Source organism: Acanthochromis polyacanthus, chromosome 7 (genome assembly GCF_021347895.1).
Source record: "Acanthochromis polyacanthus isolate Apoly-LR-REF ecotype Palm Island chromosome 7, KAUST_Apoly_ChrSc, whole genome shotgun sequence".
Taxonomy (NCBI): Eukaryota; Metazoa; Chordata; class Actinopteri; family Pomacentridae; genus Acanthochromis; species Acanthochromis polyacanthus.
The window spans coordinates 23,478,047-23,500,510 of record NC_067119.1 but is presented as its reverse complement, the minus strand read 5'-3'; the positions used below and the strand labels follow the sequence as shown (position 1 = coordinate 23,500,510).

General features: G+C 41.8%; 1 protein-coding gene across 1 annotated transcript in view; it reads right to left on the bottom strand.

Annotated features, from left to right (window-relative positions):
- The window catches only part of LOC110950047 (uncharacterized), a 264,163-nt gene that overhangs the window by 239,474 nt on the left and 2,225 nt on the right, over positions 1 to 22,464 (bottom strand). The window lies entirely within an intron of this gene.

Sequence of the window (22,464 nt, the reverse complement as noted above, 5' to 3'; positions counted from 1 at the left end):
CCAAACTGCTGACTGGGTTTTTCAAGGCTGTGTACTTTGTGTGTATGTGTGTGTGTCTGCGTTTGTGTGGACTAGTGCGCGTGTGCAAACGCTTGTGTTAAAAAGAGAGAGAAAAGGGAGAGAGCTCCATGAAAGAATGGTAGGAAAATGGAGGGAAAGAGCGGGAGAGAGAACACATTGTATCATTAAGGTACTCAGAGATCATTAGATATATAAGGGCTGGGCTATGCAAGGTCAGGGCTGCTGTGTTTTTCTAGGTCGGCAGAGGAGCAGTAAAACCAGTCTAATCAGCTGCTTCTCTTCCCACTCCTCTCCCCCGGTATCACTCCCTTCCTCTTCCATCTAGAGGTAGTGTGGATTACAGCCCAGTTTATCCTTGCTCCTGTATGTATTTACCAACATTATCAAGGCTCATGAGCCAAGGACACAGTAAACCAGACAAAAGGCACAGAAAGGCTTTGAGCTAGATATTGGCCTCATTATGGGGTAAAGTTGTTGGCTTCCTGTCTCGCTCACAGGATGCACAAGGCTTCTTTAACAGGTGCAAAAACACTGCCTGACTAACCAGTATTTTTCATTAAGGCTGTCATTTAAAATGGAATTTAGTAACTGGCCGTCTGCCCCAAGGATGTGTTTGTGAGTGTGTGTGCATCTAACAAACACCAAAGCGATCACATTTTCTTATTTATGGGGTGCAAGGACATTGATTTTATTGAAAGATAAATCTGTTTCATATAAAAGTAACTGACTCACTCTTTTCAGGCACCCAGGGGACGGCTTGCTTCATGTTCTCCACAGGGTGCAGGACACTCCAACTTGAGTTAGTACCTGTAATTTCTTTATGTATTTATTTTTTGACACACGGTCTCTCTTGTGCACACCCATCATTAACTCTGTGTTGCGACTCTCACTCTGCTTAGCAGCTCGTTAGTTGGCCAGTACTGACGGAGAGGCCAGTTCAAGAGGAATCGCTCAGTTTCAGGTTGATCCATCCACAGAGAAGAACAAAAATTCTGATTTATCTTTCCAAAGCTATATTTTGTAATTTACACTGCACATCAAACTGCAATACCCTGATTTGTGGTACCTTATGTTTTGGTTTGACAGTATAAAATTGATCTAAACATTGATGCTTTTGGACTCCATGTTGACAATACATGATTATATCACTTGCTGAATGGCTTTTAACAGTCGCATGCACTCATGTTCTTGCATTTCTGCATTTTCATTTTATTATATCCCCTTTTTTAGCTCTCCAACAGGTTTCAGCTTCTTGTTTTGCTGTCTGGCCCGTATCTCACTGCTGTCATAGGACAATCTTCGGCAAAGCAGCCAGCAAATTTTTAGCATAAAAAAAGCTTTTAAAGATTCATTTAACAGCATTTGCTCAGCATGAAACGACAGACAGGCCCCAGTCTATGGTGTCTATAAATTAGTTTGAACAGTATTTTGTGTTGTATAACCATGGTGGAAAAAATAATACAGCTAACTAATATCATTTTGATTATTGACAATATTATATTAACTCGTCTCCATCAGTTATAGTTGCTACGCATTCCTATCTACCATCACCCCAATCGGTCGAGGCAGATGACCACCCTCCCTGAGCCTGGTCCTGCCAGACGTTTATTCTTGTTAAAAGAATTTTTTTTCTTCCCACTGTTGCTAAGTGCTTGCTCTAACAGAATCATTGGATTTGTTAGGTTTCTCTCTATAACGTTGGGAGGTTTTGACCTTACTGTGTGAAATGCCCTCAGATGACTTACGCTGTGAATTGGTGCTATAGAAATAAAACTGAATTGAATTAAATTGGTCAGCTGCACTGGAAGCCAGACTGAATGACTGTAAGAAATATGATAGGAAACTGTGAAGTAATAAGTTAGTGCTAAAAAGGTGATAATGTGTAAATGTTTTATCTGCTGCCCAAGTGCCCCCCCCCCCAAAAAAAAAAAAAGAATCCTCGACTCTTCATGTGACTTAGGTCCTTAAAAGTCCACTGAAGGACACACCGCTGCTAGCCTTGGTGGCAGGAAGGCAATGCTGTTAGTAATGTGGCGGGTTCATCAAGATAATGATGGATAGCTTTAAAACGAACCCTCGGCTTTATAGAGATGAATGTCCGGCTTGGCTTCTTACTCAGCAGTTTGGCCTTTCCCCGGTTCACAGTGCTCTTTATCACAAAAACACCCTCACCCAGGCTAAGATGGAGATTAGCAAAGCTTGACTGGAAAATGGAACCAACTAAAGCCTATCAATCAAACTTTCTCCAGGCCAATCTAGAGAGGAAACCACATCACACTTCCAAAAAGGCATTGCCATACACTATCAACATATCAAAATGAGTAGTGATGGCTGGTCCTTAGTGTGCTCGTATCGGATAATCAAGAACGAAAGAGAAAGGACAAGTGTGTGAGAGAGAAAATATGTGTAAAAGAATGCCTCTCTTGCTCTTGACCGTCTCATTAGGCTAATGTTTTTTTATAAGGCACTTCAAATGCCAAGGCATTGGTGGATTTAGTGTAAACTTAACTTCCATTACCTGGCAGGCATTAATTGCTCACTGAGCCCAGAGATCTTCCCCCTGGGGCCTCTATGTTTCCTCTCTGTCATCTGGCTAACTATTCTGTCTAGACTAACTTAGAGCACCATAATCCACCATGGGGATCAATAAACTGCACATAATTCAGCTCCAATAATGAGCTTTCACTTCAACACAAGCGCCAGCCCACTTCCCAAGGAACCGGCAGGGGTGTAAAATGATAATGTAATTATTAAAAGGACAGACAAAATGAGTAAGCACTTTCACAGAGAGAGGGAGGGCGAGCCCGACTTCAATTAGACACACTTAAAGCTATCATTGTTATTTGAGACAAAGCTAATCAAGGAGGAGATACAGGGGCATCCATTTCAGCAGGTAATGTAATGGCACTCGCTGACTCTCCCATTTCCCCAGGCTCATGATGTTATAAAGGCCGCCCTGTAGTCACGCGTGAGCGGGCACTCTTTAATGGAGTGCAATAGATGTGGTTTCCAATCAGAGATACAGAGGAGGGGACTGGGAATGGATAAGTTGGAGATTCATATTCTAATAGCAACACATAAAACCATATGTGTGAGGGGTCATTTTACAACTGCAGTTAACAGGAGTTTTTCAGGAATAGAGGACTTGCTTTTTGTATCTGATGCAGCTATTAAAACAACTTCCAGGCAGTGCAAACCATTCACAGCTCCACAATGTCATAGTATATTATTTACGCACAGTCTCTGCCCCGGTATACACAAATCAAACCAGCAGCTGCCTGTAGAGACCAGTGTGAGAGATTTGGTGTGTGACAAAGTAAGGTTTAACTTGGGGGTCTTATCTGTTAACTACTGTTTCTCCAATTATATGCATCCTTGAACTCCAGTGAAATCAAGAGACGCTAGTTTGTTTTTTACACCCAACTGCCCCTAATTCATCTGCAGGCTACGGGAGGTCTAGGGTGGATAAATCAGGCTTTTACGGAAGAGTTGCTCCTACTGTTTATCTGCTGGTGACATTTGCTGCATGGCCCCAACTGCACCATAATTACCCCACTTATTCACTAAACAGGAATCATGCCTGGCAGGAACCCCCTGCCACAAAGGTTGCAGGACTTACGGCTATATTCAGCCTCCAGAGTTCAATGGCCATGGCTTCATGAAAGGACTCCATTCATTTGAACATCAGCATGGGTTCACTTTAGCATGGTCTAAAAGAAGATGGGGGCTAAACTGACTCGCCTCAATAGCCGGAACAAAGAGCATCATAGCCCGACGACGGTGATGAATTTACATCTGACTGCACATGCTTTGCTCACACTGCACACCTTGGCACACTTTGAATGTCACAGTTCCCATAGTGGACTGGCATTTGGAGAGGATTCTCCTGCCCCCGGAGCCAACATACTGGGAGTGGATAGCAATCCATATCCTGATGAGTACACTGGCATGCAAAAATGGCATGTGAAAAAATAAAAGTCATACATCTCAATAATTCTATTTACTGTCATCATTCAGAATGTACTGTACAGTCATTGTGCATTTACGTTATAAAATACATTAGAATCTTGTGCTGGGACATTATCCTAGTTTTTCCTCTCAGTCTTCTCGTCATTGCCATTTCACATGATTTACGAAGCCCATTGTTTTGAGAGCACACCCAAATACAGCTGAACTAGGGAAATGCCAATTAAAACTAGGGATATTTTCTGTTGCTTGTTGTGCAACTCTTCAGCTGCCTAGAGTTCTGAATAGTCTTATCTGTCAAAGATAGTAAGCACAGATGGATGACAAGTGACAAAGGGATATTTGGTTGAGGTTGTGCAGTAATGAGTGTCACGTGAGTACCACGTTCGAATTTCAGACGGCCTCTCCTGATCCTAAAGCTGCAATCAACACTGGGCCATCTGCAACACTACAAATTAACATAATTGGTGTATAGTACACGCTTATAGAGAGTACATTTTTATCCACAATTCGTCGCCCTTAACAAGATGAGCTCTGGAGATACTGAGAGAGCAACACTGTTGATTAGACACAGAGAGCGGGAGCAGACAGTGACACTTGGTGAAAACGGATGAACTGACAATTGGAGTTTGGTGAACAGCCAGGTGTTGGGGCCAGAGTGCAAGTGGGCCAGTGTGCATCTGACACAAGCACCTTCACTACACCTGGAACTGGGGCTGAGGTGATCGACAGCCTGGCCATCTTGTCAGACAGCTCACAGACAGAATGCAGTCAACACTTAGGCCTCTTCCAGCTGCTCTACTAGAATAAATTGAACTTGATTAGAATTAATCACACTCAACCTTGTGCAATTTGCAAATATCAGGGAAAATATTCAAGGAAATCAGCTTGGGAGATTGTAGCAAGGGAACAAAAGAATGAATATGACTATACCAGTGCAACATCGCTTTGACCATGTGCCCTGGCCATTGAGCAGTTTTAAAGTAAAAAGACAGATGTAGATGTTCGCTTTTTTAAGTAGAAGTGAGATTGATTTTCTTGGATATGGCGAATATCTGAGAAAGATTCAACACTGGTCAAGGGTAAACTACTTCTACATTAATGCTGCATCAAGTTAGCTTTTAGTTTCTTTTTCAGCAAAAGACATTAATGTCTCAAGTCCAAGCATTGAGTTTTTTCTTGCTAACAAACTACCACTTGCTATCCTACAGAACGCATACACACAGTGCACATGGCAAAGTAGCAACACAAAGGCAGTGCCATCTACGATATCATTATTTATGCTTCACGAAGTTGTAGATCAAAGAGTCTTGAAGAGGATAAAAATTTGATGATAAAGTCACACCACTTACATTAATAGAATTTATTCAGGATGAAGGAGGGAAGAAAGTCACCATAAGTTAGCCATCTCCTTCCCTGTGTACACCATGAAAAGATGAAGTATGCAAACTGCCTGATTTTAAACTTGTATCTAATTGTCTCACGTCATGGGTCTGGGCCAGGGCATTGTTGCTTGAAGAATAAATTGGGTAATTCAATTAAAGTACTTTCCAAAGACACATCGTAAGTGATGGAGAATGACTCTAACCCAGGCTTGAACTCCGTGCCCCCCCCATCGCTCTGCTTGCCTGACAAATGGATGGCGGTGTATAATTGAAACACATTGCTGCCAGCGTAGGTCAATAACATCACTCTCTCTGCTCACCAGCACCAGATTAACAGACTCTATTTTATCTTCTCTCAGCCTGTCCCAGCTTGACAGAGCGGGAGCGTCAGCTGCTTATCCATAAAAGAGGCCCCTTATCTTGAAAATAAACAAATACATAAAGTGCAACAGCCTGCTGTCTGTCCAAGCAGTTAAGGGCTACTTAGTTTAAAGCAAACATGTGGGCAGTGTTTTGTTTAACACATCATCATATGAGACGAAGCACTGCTGTCACTTCACAAAACCTGGACAGACATTCTCCACAAAATATGGACAGCAAATTCTAGATCCTCAGAAAAATGTCTTCATTATCCAACTGTTGTTTTTAACAAACTCATGTTCATTTTCTATTTATAAAGAGCGCCATCATGAAGACCAATATCATTCAATGTCATTCAGCAATGTTTGTCTAAAACAAGGACAAGGATGTGTCTTAGGACATTTGTGATGGCTCTACATAATTAACATTTTTGATAACAATTTAAAAAAAAACTCCTTCTGTGGATGTATAATGCAAAGCCATCACTGTTTATGTGTGATAAACATTGAGGATTAATTAGCTTAAGCACAAGTGTAATATGAAGCTAAAATGGGTGATTATATGTATTTAAGCCCAAGCATAACAAATCTACTGGCTTAAATTAATTTGATAAACAAATGGGAAAAGTAGGGTTAAGGTTCAAGGGTAAAAAACTCCATTATCTGCTACTCCTCACTCTGCTTTCATGTAATTATATGTTAGGTTAGACGGAGTTAATTGAATCTGGCCCATTGAATTTGTTTACAGTTTAGCCATAAGGATTGGAAGCAATAATTTCTGACTTTCAACATCAGACTAAATGAGCAAGTAGCCGGAAAATAAATTCCTATAGGGGCTAAGTGCATACAGCTTTGTGAGTGTGTTTATGTGCAGTTGCTCAGTCTGCAGTCATTTTGTGTGAACTTAAAGCTCGTGTTTATGCAAGTTCCCACATGGAACACACACAAATTAACCATGGACGGATATTCAATTAAGTCCTTTGTAAGGGGTCTATGTAGGGGCGGGACAGGATGCACAGTACAGTAATCCGTGATGCACAACAAGGTGGCAGCTCCATTGTCTCTCTGACAGATAGAAATTATTTGCAGGGATGCTAAACCAACAGATTAGACCACTGTTGGGGGGTGAGATAAGATGGCAGCCAGAAGTATGGAAGGTGCCTCCTTTTTCTAGCTCAAACAATGGTCTTAATCCATTTCCTGTCTCACAATCAAGTTGTCTGACATTACTGTTCAGTATCCTACACACTTATTCTCCCCCTCTTTCCCCTCACTTGTCCCTCCTTTCAGCAAGAGGAAAGCTTAAAGCAGAAGAGACTCCATCATATCAATTAATTTGTGCATTGCATTAGAAGCCCCAAAGCCAATGTTAAAGAGACTTTCACTGTACCATTATCACATGAACTAGAGTTTTAGCTTTTTTTTTCCTCCCCCCTCATATCCTGCCTTTGGCTTTCTATCTGACTAACTCCTGGCCGGATGAGTTATATGGCAAAACACAATTTTGTGTTTAATTCATTGCTTACTGCCAACTTGTCTGTCAGCCGCAAGGCTTCGTCCTTCCTGCCAGTGCTGCACTTTTTCATAGTATTTTATTATTGAGTCGTAACCTTGGTAGGGTTGCTTTCAGTTGAATGAAATCATAATTCTATAGATTTACACTGCACTGGTCTGACCTTAAAAGCTGTCAATAGGGAATTCAACAAGTATGTTAAAAGCATTATGGCTGAAAGGTCCTTGACATCACAGAGAAATCATTATTGTAAAAATGTGTGACTGTCTCTCTTTCACTAAAGTGTAAATACTGACTCAGTAACTTAAGCATATAAACCTCGATCTTAAACTTTAACTATTCAACTAACTTTCACTCTTGTAAGTTTCTTACACTGCATACTCCACAGTTTATACGGTGCTTACAGGGGTCGAGGATCATTTATTCTGAATTAAAGTAATCTTGCTGTGTTTAAAATCTTCACTTTGGTTTCCTTGATAATTTAACTGTATAAAAGAGTCAATGACAAAACTGTTCAAGTACAGCCAAAGTTACAATAAGCCATTGTTGTGCAGGTCGGTGTATGCATTTGATACACCTGTATTCAACATACAGTAAATCCTCTACAAGTGTAGATGGATTTGGGTAGACAAGCATATGCAAGTGTGTGCCAACAATTCAGTGTGTAAGTGTTCATGTATGGACCACCTCCAGTAAACAGTGATCAGCCACATCCTCAAACATTTACGCTATGTTGCCAGAAGGTTCCACCAACAGCTGTCTGTTCCAGGGGCAACTGCCTATTTTATATTTGCTTAAGTAAAAATGATTATTGCCAATTAGATGCCCATTAATTGTGCAAGCATGGGATGCTGCCAGCTGTTTACATGGGGGAGAAAAATAGCCCTTCTTTTTTAATTTTTCCCTCGAACAGAACAGCACAGTCTCTTTCTGCCAGCCGGAAAAACACACAATAATTAAATTTAAAAACATACTGTAAATTTGAATGTGACAGAGGAAAGACAGCTTACAAATACTGTACATTAAAAGCAAGTGGGTGAGTTTGTGTGTTTTCTTATTATGGAAGATTTTAAGGAAAAGTCAAAATTTGCCTACAGTAGCTGAAATAATCACAAAAAGAATGGATCGACTGTGTAGAAGAAGCCAAAACAGACCTTTAGGCAAAACTCTAAATAGTGACTAAATTAATGAGTTGCACTTTTGTTTGACACATCTGCAGGCAACGAACCCAGTAAAAAGATGTTGAAGTTGCTGCTGTGATTAATTTACCTGGCCAAAACATTCCATAGAAGCACAAATAAAAATAGAACATACATAAACAACAACAATGTACATTTTTCTGGAACTCCAAACCCATGCCAACACTCATAAATATAAAACAACAGCAAAAAGTGATGTCTAAAAATTTAGTTTCAACACCTTTACCCTACCAAAGCAGAACTTAGCCGCTATGCAGTGTTGAAATGGTGATGAATGGTTGTCAGCTGCTCTGGCAATCTGGATGGCTTTAACCTGACCTCACAACAATAGCCAAAGACCCTCAGCTTGTGCCTCAAACCGGCAGAAAGAGCTGAATTTAGTCTTTTCAGTGGTTAGCGACTGACCCCGGCACAGCCTGCTGAGTCTCAAAGCAGCACACTTTTATTCCCACAAGCCTGGCCCATGTTCAGTCTCAGCTTAGGCTTCCAGGAAGAAGCATCTGTTGAAGGTGTCATTAGTTTACCTCTGACCCTTTTCTGAGCCGACCCTATTAGAGGAATAGAGACTGGACACAACCTGCCTCACCTCTAAAGATGGGCGCTGAGTTAGCTGATGCTGCAATTGTGAGTAGACGAGAGATATAAATACCATTCAAGCCACCATGCGAAGCTCTGCAAAGGACTGTAGAAAAGATAAATGAATGTTGAAATCGAGGAAAATTATTCAACCATTTACAACCCCTGCTAGCAGATCACTGTTATTCTATTTGTCTTTCACCACTTAAACTGTAAAATCATACAGAGTGCTGCTACCATTTCTCTCTCCGGTTTGTTGCCTCACTTCCACAAAATAACACATCATTGGACAGATAGCATCAATTCTGCCCTCGGTAATCCCAGCACCTCTGGTTGTATCACTCATTCAATTTCTGCCACCGGCTACAGCAAACATTACACACTGCATCAACATTACCGGAGAGAGGCAGAACGGTGGAGAGAAGAGGGGAAAAAAGGGCTGTATCCATCATGTCATGATGCCCCTGTTATTGTGACAGATCAAATTCAGTGCTCTGTGTGTCTGTGTGTGTGTGTGTGTGTGTGTGTGTGTGTGTGTGTGTGTGTGTGTGTGTACTTGTACTTGCTACATTGTGAGAACCATTTTCTGCATTTAACTATCAAAGTGAGAACATTTTTACAAAGTGAGGACATTTTGACCGGTCCTCACTTTGAAACAGCCATGTTTGAGGGTGAAGACTTGTTTTTAGAGAACAGGTATGAATTGAGGTTTGGTTAGGGTTAGGGTAAGGATTAAGTTTAGGCAATCAGTTGTGATGGTTAAGGTTAGGGTAAGGCTCTAGGAAATGCATTACGCCTATGGATGTCCTCACTAAGATAGAAGTACAAACATGTGTGTGTGTGTGTGTGTGTGTGTGTGTGTGTGTGTGTGTGTGTGTGTGTGTCTACTGTGTCTGGCTGTAAGAGATGCAAACTGTGGTCTCCTTGGTTGGCTTGATTGGCATTTGTGTGACTGTGGATGCTGCAAGTGGATTTCTGAGTCCTTCCTGGCTTAGATGACCTCCTTTATACAGGAGCCAGAGCTGTGGCCACTATGCTTGTTTTAGCTGCAGCAATTAACCTTGTGTGGGTATAACCCTGAAACCCCACCCACTAAGCCGAAGGGCAAAGGACAAAAAAGAAAATATGGCAGGAAAGTGACAAAAGAACACAGAGGAAGACACAGAAACGAGACAAGTAGATGGGTGGGGCAAAGATTTGGGGCAAAAATAACTGTGAAGAGAAATAAGTAAAAACCAAATTTGTCCAGGAAGAGCTAAACAAATGTAATGATGTAAGGGACTAGATTGGGGCTTTGGTTGCTTCCTTGACTGCCTGACAGACTGGCTGGTCGGCTACCTGGCTCACTGCACTGTGTCTCTGCTCTGGGGGACATTGGTTTGCAGAGCAGGCGGAAGATGAAGAGGCAGTGTCAGGCTGCCTTTTAATGGTCAGGAGTGTAGTTAGTTCCACCGACTCAAGCCTCTCCCCCGTGATTCTGGGTCCACTCCACATAACTGGCCATAATTCAACTCATTTGGCAGTTTGAGGTCTCGAAGGTCTAGGGATAAAAAGTGTGGAGAGGCCTAATGGCAGACGGAGGGACCAGCTGAGGGCACTTCTTACGAGATCTCCACAGGAGAACATTTCTGGAGCAGACCCTGGAAACCACAAAAATCCATTAGCTACTGAACAGGAAGAACAGGCAGATCGAGAGGAGAGAGGCAACGGGGCATGGTAAGGTATCAGTTGTATGGCTGTGACATGGCTGAAAAATAAAAGCCTTCAGTCTTTCAGTAGCACATCAACTCTTTTACACTACCAAGCCATCAAAGTGCACACCAATAATTACATATCACAAACAAAAAGACTAAATTTATTTATCCTTCATATGAGATTTTTGACTTTCACAGAATGTTATCTTCATTCTTATTTCTTAAATGGCTTAGACTCAGCACCTGTATATATTTATCACAAAACTATCAACTAAAAAGCCTGCATGAAGCTCAAGCCCAAATGCCTTAACCATCATGCAGTACAAAAACTGGACTAATTCTCAGATAACGTATCGACAGTAGCTGATGAATCTATGTGTTTCATCTATTAGTGTTGATTGAGACTGAGGTGGCTCTGAGTGATAGCTTAGAGATGTGGCTTAAAATAAAGCACTACAGCATCTACAGTACTGTATGATGAACATTTACAGCAAGAATCCACCACCACACTGAGTCTCACGGCAGCTCTGTGGGACACTATGCCTCCTAAGAGGTATTAATTGAGACGTTGAAGGAATAAGTGGAATGGGACCGAGATGGGGCACAGTGTGCGTTTGATAGGAGAAAGGATATTTTGGCAAATTCCGGCCCAGGCATGTTTCAGGGGGCCCTCTGAGACCATCTCAAGAGAAGAAAACCGGGACATTTCTGAATATGTGTGTGTGCATGCGTGTATGTGTGTGTATTAACGCGTCTCTGTGTAAATGAGAAAGAGAGCCCTGCTGACCTCCAAGTTGGAGTGTTGTGGCTACACAATTAAACGGTGTTGAAGCATGAGAATGAATAATCAATCTGGTTTATTATCACTGATGTGATAATTATCGTGGCGAAAATGGCACAGAAGGCACAAATATTCCCTTATTCTTTCAAAAACCTATAATATCAATCAGTGTATGTGTGTATACTTTTAACTTGTAGCAAGAAATTGGCAGCACACAGATTGCATCTATATTCTTCCACAAAACTATTAAGAATGTCTGACTGAAATATACCAGCTGAGTATTACACACTCAGACATACCACAATTTGCTCATACGCAGGAAGCAGGCATCATCTTTGTATCATATCAAGATGGGAGGATGAGGGAGGAAAATGTTTAAATTTGACAAAGGGAGAGGTTTTCCAGTCCAAGTGGGTGTAATTTTGGGATTAGGATTCGCTGTACGCTGGTTAGGGGACACGTATATGATGTGAAGGTTAATCACAGGCTGCAGTTTTGTAATGCTAGTCGTCACTGTACTGCAGTGCAATCAGCACTGTGAGAAAATAAGTGGGTCACAATGCGAGACCTTGATTAAAATCGCAGTGATTATAGTGCGGCTTCAGCTCTGATTTTGTGGGTTTCCCAACATCTGTCCTCGAGAGCAGGAACCCATATGAATGAAAATAGACAATATAGATGTGTTAGCACGCCTGCAGACACGCGTCATGGGTGCAAACACGTGCATGCTCCCACTTTATACTGCTCACATGTGCATATTCACACAAAAAAACAGCCGTAAAGCTCAAAGCATTCTCTGATTTCTTTGTCTAGTTTTGTTAGAAAATGTATAGGAAATGTTTCTTGCAGAGTCACTTCCCTCAAATAATTACTTGTGTTTATTCTCGAGGAAGCTATTGAAACACAGCATAAAATGAAAAATTGTTCTGGTAACATTGTACTCAACATGTTAGTGTTCTACGCTAAATCCAATCTGCTTTATTTAACAAAGTAAGACAAAAATAGACGTACTTTGTCTTTTGCACTAAATATCTGATACTGATGGTGACACTATCAACCTCAAAATGTTGCATGGCAGTTAACATGTAAAAAAAGATGAAAAACTAAGTCACAATCCTACCCTCACTATTACTACCAAACAAGCACAAGCGATTGCTGTTATCATAATGGGCATTAAATTAAATATGATAAATTGAATTCTGTATTTAGTGCCTGAGTGCAAAAGTACAATAACTGCATGATTAATATAGTTTTTCCCCTTTTTTCCCCCCACTGTGCCTGCCAAGTTCATTCCGAGTCTATGCGAAAAACAAAGTGCAGGCTGAAGGAAACAATGCTTGTGCCATTTAACAGCAATGTGAAATCAATATATGTTCTGAAATGGCAGGAAAAAACATCATTGTAAACTAGTTATTGACGTGTTAAAGTAATTTACACTTGCTAGTACAAGACAGATCGAGGCAATATTTATTTAGCTGGCAAGCTGGCGGTGGGAAAACGATACGGCAGCTGCAGCTATCACCAGATGCTGGTGTTACAATGTCCGTCCATCAAACTGTCCCCCTCTACCCCCTCTTCCTACTCACTACCCTCCTCCTTCACTTTCCCAAATGACTGGCTCCCTTTTTGCAGCAACCTGACAGTCTTAAAACAACTGTATAATTAGAGCTGCATCTGTCACACAGGTTTATCCTGGCTTTCAGTTTGGGAGTCACAGACTGTGGGAAGCACTTGAGGACAAAACACCAGAGCAAAACGGGGAACGGACAACACTTTAGCAAAAAAACAAGAACAAAAAAGATGCTGTTCACTCATGTAAATGTTGGAAATTATATTATTATTTTATAGTTTTAGTTAATTGCTTTTTTACATATAGAAGAAGTGTTGCAGCAAACAGAGCTGTACATCAGGGAGAAACACTTAAAGGTATATCATTAGACAGCACATGAGCGATGCAATTAGTTTAGTACACTACCATTTACTAGACACCTAGCAAAAACCCTCAAAAAAAGGCAAAGGGTGGAGAAAAGGAAATATGCAGCTGTATGGTGAGCCATCCCACTATCAGCTGCTGCAATTAGGGAGCACAATGTAAAATGTCACAGTGGATCTGTATCATCGGCAGCCCTGTCACAGGAAAAGGGCAGGAGGAGTGGAGAAGTGCGGAGTATGGCGAATCCCATCGGCCAAGCCTGTTTAAGTAATGCGAGAGCGGAGATCGTGTAACATTATGGCAGGACAAGTCTGGGACTCTAGTTCAGATGATGTTGTGTCACCCCATTCCTACTAGGGAGGGACAGAGATAGTGGCAATATGATTAACTGGCAATATGCATTAGTCTGCTACAGGTTGATGAAATGCAAGACAGCAAAGGTGCTCAAAAGGTAGAGATCAGTGTGTATGTGTACTTCTGGATGTGCACAAGCTGATAATAGCTGCTGAAGTAAGGCAAATGCCTTAATGCACTTTAATGACAACCACAGTCATTGATAAATCAAAGAATGTATAATATATAATACTTTTAAGGATAAATATCTTCAAAACACTACTTCGAAATAAAGCTGTGGAAAAATTCATTATTTTGGTTACTTATATGAATTTACAACCTTTACTCTGAATAAAATAGATACAGATGGCGTGAGATCAAATAAAATGGATTATGCTCTAAACAGAACCATATAAAACAGATTTCCTCTACTGGCCTGCCTGAATTGCTTTCATGCTTCCACTTTCCATCTACATTAAGAAAATAATGGTGACGAAAGATGCCTTTTAATTTTCAGCTCAGCATCATTTTGACATGTGTAACTGATGAATCTCCACAGGATATAAGAAATCATTTGCAGATTTCTTCCCGTTTTTGATCAAGTTGGGATGACCAGACTTCTGCCCAGACTCATTACACATTTGGGAAACAGATTGAAAGCATGCCTAGGCATGCTCTCTGTTATTGTCATTGCATACCCTGCTCAAGCTTCTGAACAACAGCAGAATATCACCTCTGCACATGTACGAATAGACTCATACAAGCAGATATCTGTTCACAGAAAAATGCGAGAAGCAATTATTGTATTTGTTTGAAAGAACACAAACTCCTACAACTAATTTAGGTGTTTGTCTCTTGTCTGGGTTAGAGACCATAATCTCAACATTGTCAAAACCATGAAACTGCTGGACAGTTTATGTATTTAGGGATAGAATGGGGAACATTTGAAAGATTGTCTCTTTGTGCCCCGTTGCTGCAGCAACAGTATTACAAGAAAGATTCCTGGCATGCGGGACCACAGCATAATGTAAGCTCCCTCTAGTGGCGTTGGAGTAAATTGCAATGCAAGCTGTGGTAAGGGAATGAGTCCTATCCTTTTTTAGTATTGTTAAAAATGTAATATTTTTCAAACTTGATTTCTGTTTAGAAATTCCTGTGTCAACTAAAAAGGATAGATTTATTTTGGAGACCTGTGAATTATCCATGTTGACCTTGGCACATAAGTAAAATAGATATGTAAAGTAGGAGGAGAGGAGTATCTGGAAATATTTTAGTGAATCAAAGTTAGCAGGAGAGGCATGGGTAAGTGCAGTATGTGTGTTTGTGTGTTGTGCAGCTGCCTGCCGAAGGAGTCAGTGAAGGTTCACTCACAGTACCACAGAAACCCCGCAGCTGGGTTTGCCACTAAGGAACGGAGATGCCCAGGGAGAAAGATAAAGATGTGGAGAGTACGTGAAAGAGGGAGCAAAAGAAAGAGAGAGGGAAAGAGGAAGTATGTGAGAAAGAGGGAAAGTGGAGGGTGTGTGTATTCATATTTTGCCTATTTTGCCACAAGCTCTTCAAAGGCTACATCTTGCCTACAACACATCTGGGAATGAGAGTGAAAGTTGAAGAGTTCCTCCTGCTCTTTTCTCTCAAGCCCCCAAACCCATTTTGCTGATTCCTCTTTTTTCCCCTCCTCTCCTCTTTCCTTTCAGCCTTCGTCTGGCTCCCTCCCTCTTTCCATCATTCACGTTCTTGCACAAAACTTGGCAGCATTTGTCCAGCTGACCTCTCCTTGACATAAATTTTTGCTCGTTTTGTGCCTTGTTTCACTTAGAATAAAATGCTACATCCTCTTTTTTAACACATGCAAATTCTACTATTCCACTGATTTATCATAAAAACAAGAACAACATCTGACACATCAATAACAACAAACAAGAAAAACAAAACTGGGACAGTGTCTAACGTGGTGATATAAATTTTGAAATTACCTGCACCGGCTGCCTAAATATGAGACAGTCTAGGCCAAAAGACATCAGAGGATCTACGCTTTTTCTATAAACACAGCAAAAATGTTCAGTGAGTGAATGCTGATATGGAGCACTGTGATTCCTCTGAAGAGGCGTCGGCAGGTTAAGAGGATACCTTTTCTCTATATATTTCTAGTGTTTTAGTCACGGCTGTGTCTTCTTTCCAATTTCACTTTTTTCCCCTCTATCTTCCTTTCTTGCCAAGGTTTATCCCTGAGGTGTCCTCTGGGGCTACCTACTGGATAAGCCATTTGAAATGTATTTTCTAAAGAACCTTCCGTTCCATTTTTGAACTGCTGCTATCTCTCTAAATGTCCTTAAGAAAAAGTGTGAGAAAGAACGGTAGCAAATGTTTTAAAACACTCTAGCTGTACTTTTCTGTGTAGTTTACTCATACAAAAAGAAGGCACAGTCTCCAGCAGCAGTGTGGTACAGACTTCTGGGGCTGTGATCTGTGCTGATGTGTATTGCAGAATGTGACCTGCTCTGAGAGGAACCTCCACTGTGCCAGTATTGTGAGGCTCAACAGGGGCTGATGGAAAGGCCAAGCACATAGGGCAGAGTAGGAATTTGGCTGAGATCATCCACTGGTAAAACTCGCGGCGGTTTCTTCTTAACCCTTTGAACAGTATGATGCTAGCTGATGGTGTAAACCTGAGATGATGAAACAGTTTGATTTTAAATTCAGAATTATCGGACCCTAGTGGACCTTATGTCCTGCCTTTGCATATCAACTAATTACTTCACGTAGTATCTTTAAATATCTAAAAGGGCAATCTGTAGTCCTAAAGCCATGATCAGTCATTTTCCATAAAGTGCATCACTGTGTCACATCATGGACTGCAGCCTGCTCTCTCAACCAATTATGCCAATTATAGCCAGAAACCCCTGTGGTGTTTTGATAAGACCTTCCACAATTTCTTCCAATGAAGCAATTAGTTCCAGCATTTGTTTACAGAGAGAGCCTGTGACTCGCAGCGAAAATAATATTTGTTATCTCCATTTGCCATCAGAGCAGAGTGAATCCACCACTGGCTAATCTTAACCTGGCTTTCTCATTGAGGTTTAATCTGGTCATGGCAACTTAGCATCTAGTATGGAGAGTGTGAACGTGTGAGGGTGTGTGCAATTATATGTGTGTGTGTGTGTGCCCGTTGAGTGTGCACATATGTGTGTTTGCATTTGAGGAGGGTGTGGAGGAGAGAGATAGACAAGCCAGTCATTTTCCTCCTGCCCCCTCCCTCTCCCCATCCATGTCAAGAACCAATCACGTGTGAAAACTTGCCTTAACTTCCCTTGCCTGTGTGACTACAGCGTCAGAGAGTTTGACAGATCTGTGCGCCACGGAGGCGTCTCCCAGCCATTTGGCATGCCATGCGCGTCTGGTGCGCTGGAGACTGCCTGTCAAACGCCTATGAGTCGGTGGCGCAGCCAGGGACCCTACGGAGTGCCAGATGGGCCATTAAGGTAGTATTAATGTAGATGCCATCGCTTTTCTCCTCTGACTGGGACATGCTCTCTCGAACTGCGAGCAGCTGCTGCCATTTACTAGGACAGCTTCCTGCTAACTTTGGCCAACTGGCATCACTACTGACTGGCTCTCAATGTAATGATACACTTTTCTTCATACTATACCTGTGACTTTTTCTCTTTTCCCACTGCCCTCCCTTTCCAGAGGTTTTAACAGGAGAGAGCTGAAAACTTCCAGCTTTTCCTGCTGCTCAAGTGCTATAAACACACACAAACACACACACACTCATGCACAGGCAGGCAGCGATACCCTCTCCCTTTCTCTCACAGACCCATATGCACACACATATAAACACCAGCACTCTAATAGGAGTATAGAAACTGGATCCATCTGTACACCCACTCTTAAGCTCATAATCAAGGCGTGATATTCAGCAGTGTACGGTTATTTCTGTTTATGCCCTACTGAGTGCTAATATCATGCTTTAATTGAGAGAAAATTGGCTGTTGGCAAGAAACAGAAAAGAAGGTTACCAAAACCCCTACCATGGATAAGTGTTGCAATCAGTAATATTCTATTTAGTTAAGTAGCCTAAAATGGGATGTTTTGAGATCATTATTCAAATCACATTGACAAAATCCTATTATGAGAATTAGTTTTCCAGAAGGAAATGTACAGAATTATTGATGTGTAATAAATGTGCTTTCTGCATTACATACACTAGGGGCATATTAGGAAACAGTGGGGCATATGATTCAAACTGAAACAAGGTCACAAACACCATATTCTCTCATTCACACTGAGAAAATAATGTGGATTTCAAGCACTAACTTTGCATAACATCTAATGGCAGATAGAGTAGTTCCAGAGTGCAGCGCAAGTCATCATACTGAACAACTTAAACACTGTGGCCATGAAAAAGTCAGAGGAGGGAATGAAGAGTCACAAAGATGGGTACTTTTAAAAAGATGCAGGGTCTCCACAGGCACAGGTTAGCCTCCCAGCACAACTGAGACTACCTCCCTCTGTTCCCTCTTTCCTGTCTCTCATTTTGCAGCAGAGCCCAGGGCCTGAGAGAAGGAACAGAACAAGTGTCCTTTGAGGTGCCCCAAGGGGAGATGGGTATAGTAGTTGAGGTCGCTGTACACCCACACTGAGTTCCCACATACTGCAGTGTAACAATAGACAAGCCAGAGAAGTATATACTCTACAACGACTTTATTGTCTGGCAGCCTCTCACTTTCTCCCTCTCTTCGTCTCTCTCCCTCAGCAGCATCAGTCTGAGTGAGATGTGGGGGAGGGCTGTCTATGTTTGTGTCTCAAGAGGCAGCTCAGATGAGGACTACGGGGTTGGCATCACCGGTGGTCAGTGTTGAAATCAAACGCACCACCACCGAAGCGCAGCAAACGCTTATGCTCCCGCACAGCCGTTAGTGTACTTGTGGTATCAAACTGACACCTTCTCCCTTGGCTGCTCCTGACAAGGAATTTCCTCGTCTAAAAATTAGTTGTACCTTGCCAAGAGCACAGCAGCAATTTGTACAGTTGTGAATAGATTTAATTCTGAGTAGATGAGATAAACGTTTATTGTGTTGAATAACAATATGCAGGCCCAGAGGGTGCAAATGCATGGCAATCATACAGTATGAGCCATAACAAAAAAAAAAAACAACATTAGCCTTTATTGCTGACCTGACACTGTAGAATGAATGCTCAACCAGCTGTCTGTCAATTCAGACTGATTTAAAAGTAATTTCAAGTGCCTCTTCAAAAAGTCACTAATCAACCTCTTCTAACAATGCAAGCCAATTTCTTCGTAGTTGATTGAGAGCAGCAATTGCTATTTTGGTACTTGGACTCAATGAATAGGGCCAGCTTTCTATCTGGGTATCTACATATTGAAAAAGAGGCAAACTGGCACTAATCAGCTGTCTGCCAAGTAACCAGTGCAGCAGAGGGAATCGCATACATTTTTGTGTGTCTGCCTGACAAGATTAAGAAGCAGACACCTACTGCAAAGTAAACTTGAGGATGAAGAAACGGGATCTGTATATCGACGTGAGATGGCACAGAGATCCAGTTCCCACAGCTTTATCCAGGAAATCCACCTGCGTTGAACAGGATCAATTCCTTTATTTACAAGGTGCATGTTATTGCTTTGCCATGCAAATGCTTTCAAAAGAACAGTAATGCCATCCTGCTATTGTGGGGGAATGATCGCTGCACCAGGACAAGCAAGCCAGGCTTTGATAGGTGCAGAATAACGGTGTTACAGAGCTAGGCAATGTGTGTGTGGGTGTGCTGCAAATAGGTTATTTTGAATGTTTTTTTTAGAAGAAAGGAGGCATTACTGAGGCCTATTGGTGCACTGAGGTATACTTCCAACCAAGGCGATTAACATGAAAGGAAATATCTAATGTTATTTTCCACTGCGGTGAAGACAGAAGCAGAGAAAAGCCTGTAATCACATTATTATTTGTGTCGGAGATCAAGATCAATCAGGGTTAAAGCGTGTCACAATGTTTAACAATAACAATGGATGGCTGCTTGTGTAGGAGATATATGCACCATGACTGGATGTGAGATACTGCGGATGGGAGACAGTGGAGACTAACATAGGCTCTTTTTTTTGGTTTCTTTTTGACCAAAGTTGTGATTTACATTATACCTGCATTCTGATTCCATAAATTTAATATTATACACATACACAGTTGATAACAGGGTAATGTTTGACAACTGTAAATGTGACTAACAGTGTTTCCTAATAATATGCAGACAGAATGGAAAAAGGCATAAAAAAGACAAGTGTAGCAAAGGCTTCACTCTCCTCAGAGGCCTGTACTGCCAGTATCTTAGCGCTTGGGGAAAAACTCAAATACAGACCACATCAGCATACACAAAATAGAGAAAACATTCAGTAGCTCAAAGAGCAACACTTACTTTACAGAGTGTACACAATGTCTTAAAAGGAATGAGCAGCAAAAAAGGCCAGAGATGGAATCGCATATGCTAGTCAAACAAGCAAGCAAAAAATAAAAATGTGACTTTTATGATTCCTTCTGCCAAAAAGGTACAACAAACCTGCAGAACCTGCTAAGATTCACACACTGTATCGAGCTAGTGAGCAAGCGAACGGTGAGAGGGAGATTCAAACTTAATGAGTGCTTTGGCAGCTTGTGTGGAAAAGGCAGGGAGGCAGGCAGTGATTAACGGAACACTTCAGAGTACAAGGCACAGCGGTGCTCAAAGAAAACAGTGATGATCTCCACTTAATCGCGGAGAAGCCCGGAGCATCTGCCGCCAGAGCAGGGCAGCGGCACCGGCGAGCTCCCGCTCCGCTAGGCTGTCATCTCCAGAGAGCTGTGGCCATATGCTCGGCTCTGCCGCAAACTCACAGGAAGTTAATTTTCTGACAAAACACAGGGATAAATATGACATTCAAACAAGTTGTGTGCAGCCAGGCTGAACACGGATGCCGTGCCAAGCTCAAGCTGCACACGTGTCACACTTAGGAACAGAGTTTATTTTCTTGCTCCCATGGTTGCTTTTTGCCTAGTTCTGTAGAAATACTGTGAATGGGTGGTAGCTAGCTCTGGCATGTACACTGGGAGAAAAAAATCAAACACACAAGAACAAAAAAAATGGTTAGTGACATTGTCTTAATATTGCAAAACCTAGCACAACTACACCCCCAACACTGGATTTATTTTTATCCAAATGTTTATACAAGGCTTTACAGAAAACCAGAGAGGGACTGTCCTATCTGCATACAAGCACATCCCTCAAAACCCTGAGAAATGACAATGTCATTGTCCGAATGAGAGAAGAGAGAGAGGGGCAGAGACATGAAAGGGGAAAAAAAATAAGATTAACTTTCATTTCCGTTCACACATATATAGCTCCCCACGGTGTTGCATTAAAATAATGTCAATCAAACCATTAAATAGGGGATCCGTCTAACCTTGTCTGTTGCAGGTGCAACGACATAGCGGGCCTGAACAAAGGGCTCACAGGTGTGAGCAGAATCCCAACACCTTATCACTGGGCCAATAAAGAGCAGAATATAGTGTTTCTTAGATCTCAGCGGTCTGCTACCACTCCATTTCAGACAAAAAAGGAGAAACTGAGCCTTAAGGGTGAAGCCGGCAGTTCCAACCTACAGATTCTTTACAACAATAGCCAGTATCATATAGTATGGAGGCTGGAGGATAGCTGGAGGTGGAGCAGCTCGTCTGGTACTGCAGAAAAAAATCCTCACAGGGAATCAAAAGGGATGAAAGAAGGTAGAGAATGGTTTAGAAGGGAAAGGGTGAGGTTTGGTTCTCCACCTGGGGCGATCAGAGGTCACTGTTATGGCTACAGAGAGGAACAGGTGACTCTGAGATACTCACACCACCAGGTCCCATTCTCTGCTGCTGCATCCCCCCCCCCCCCATGTTATCCTTCAAGATGTAAGGGCAGGGTGCAGACCTGCAGTTCCAAATCACCTTCATCAGCGAACAGAGGTAAGAGCTTTGGCGCCTGAGTCTTGACACCGGTGCCAAGAGGTTGGGTACGTTCTGCCCGCCAATGTGAGTCAAGTCTCTTACGAACTCTAAGATATCTCTTCTGGGAATTTATTTAGTGTAATTGCTGGAACAAGGCAAAAGGAGCAGCCAGCAACATGACAAGAAAATATTATTTGAAAAAAACGCAACTGATGCGAGGGAAATTTACTCCAAAAGCGACACATCAAATTTTACTGTCTAGGCAGCTAAGCTGAGCCCATCTTGAAAGAAAACTTCTGTGTACTCACTGCAGTTCAGGAGAAAAAGAGAAACAGGCAGTAAACAATACACAAAGTAAAAAATAAAAAAATAAAAAAACCAAAGCATCTTCATTTATTTAATCGATCCATTACAATATGAGAGTGTGTATAACTTGAGACTTTATGTATAACGCACTAATGTAACTGCGAGAGACTGGGCAAATCTGGTGGAGACATAATATTCTCTAGCACACATGCACATAGAAGCACATACCCATATATCAAGTGTTGAGTGGCAATCATTCACCTAGACACTGTCACATTGCGGTAAATGGGCTTATTTTGCATGAGAAGGAAGAGGGAGCGATGGGCTGCAGCGAGCAAAAGAGGGACTGAGGGACTGAATCAAATGATATGAGTAGGCAAAATTAAGCTCCAATGCAAGTGGAACACTTCACAAGAGAGCCAATT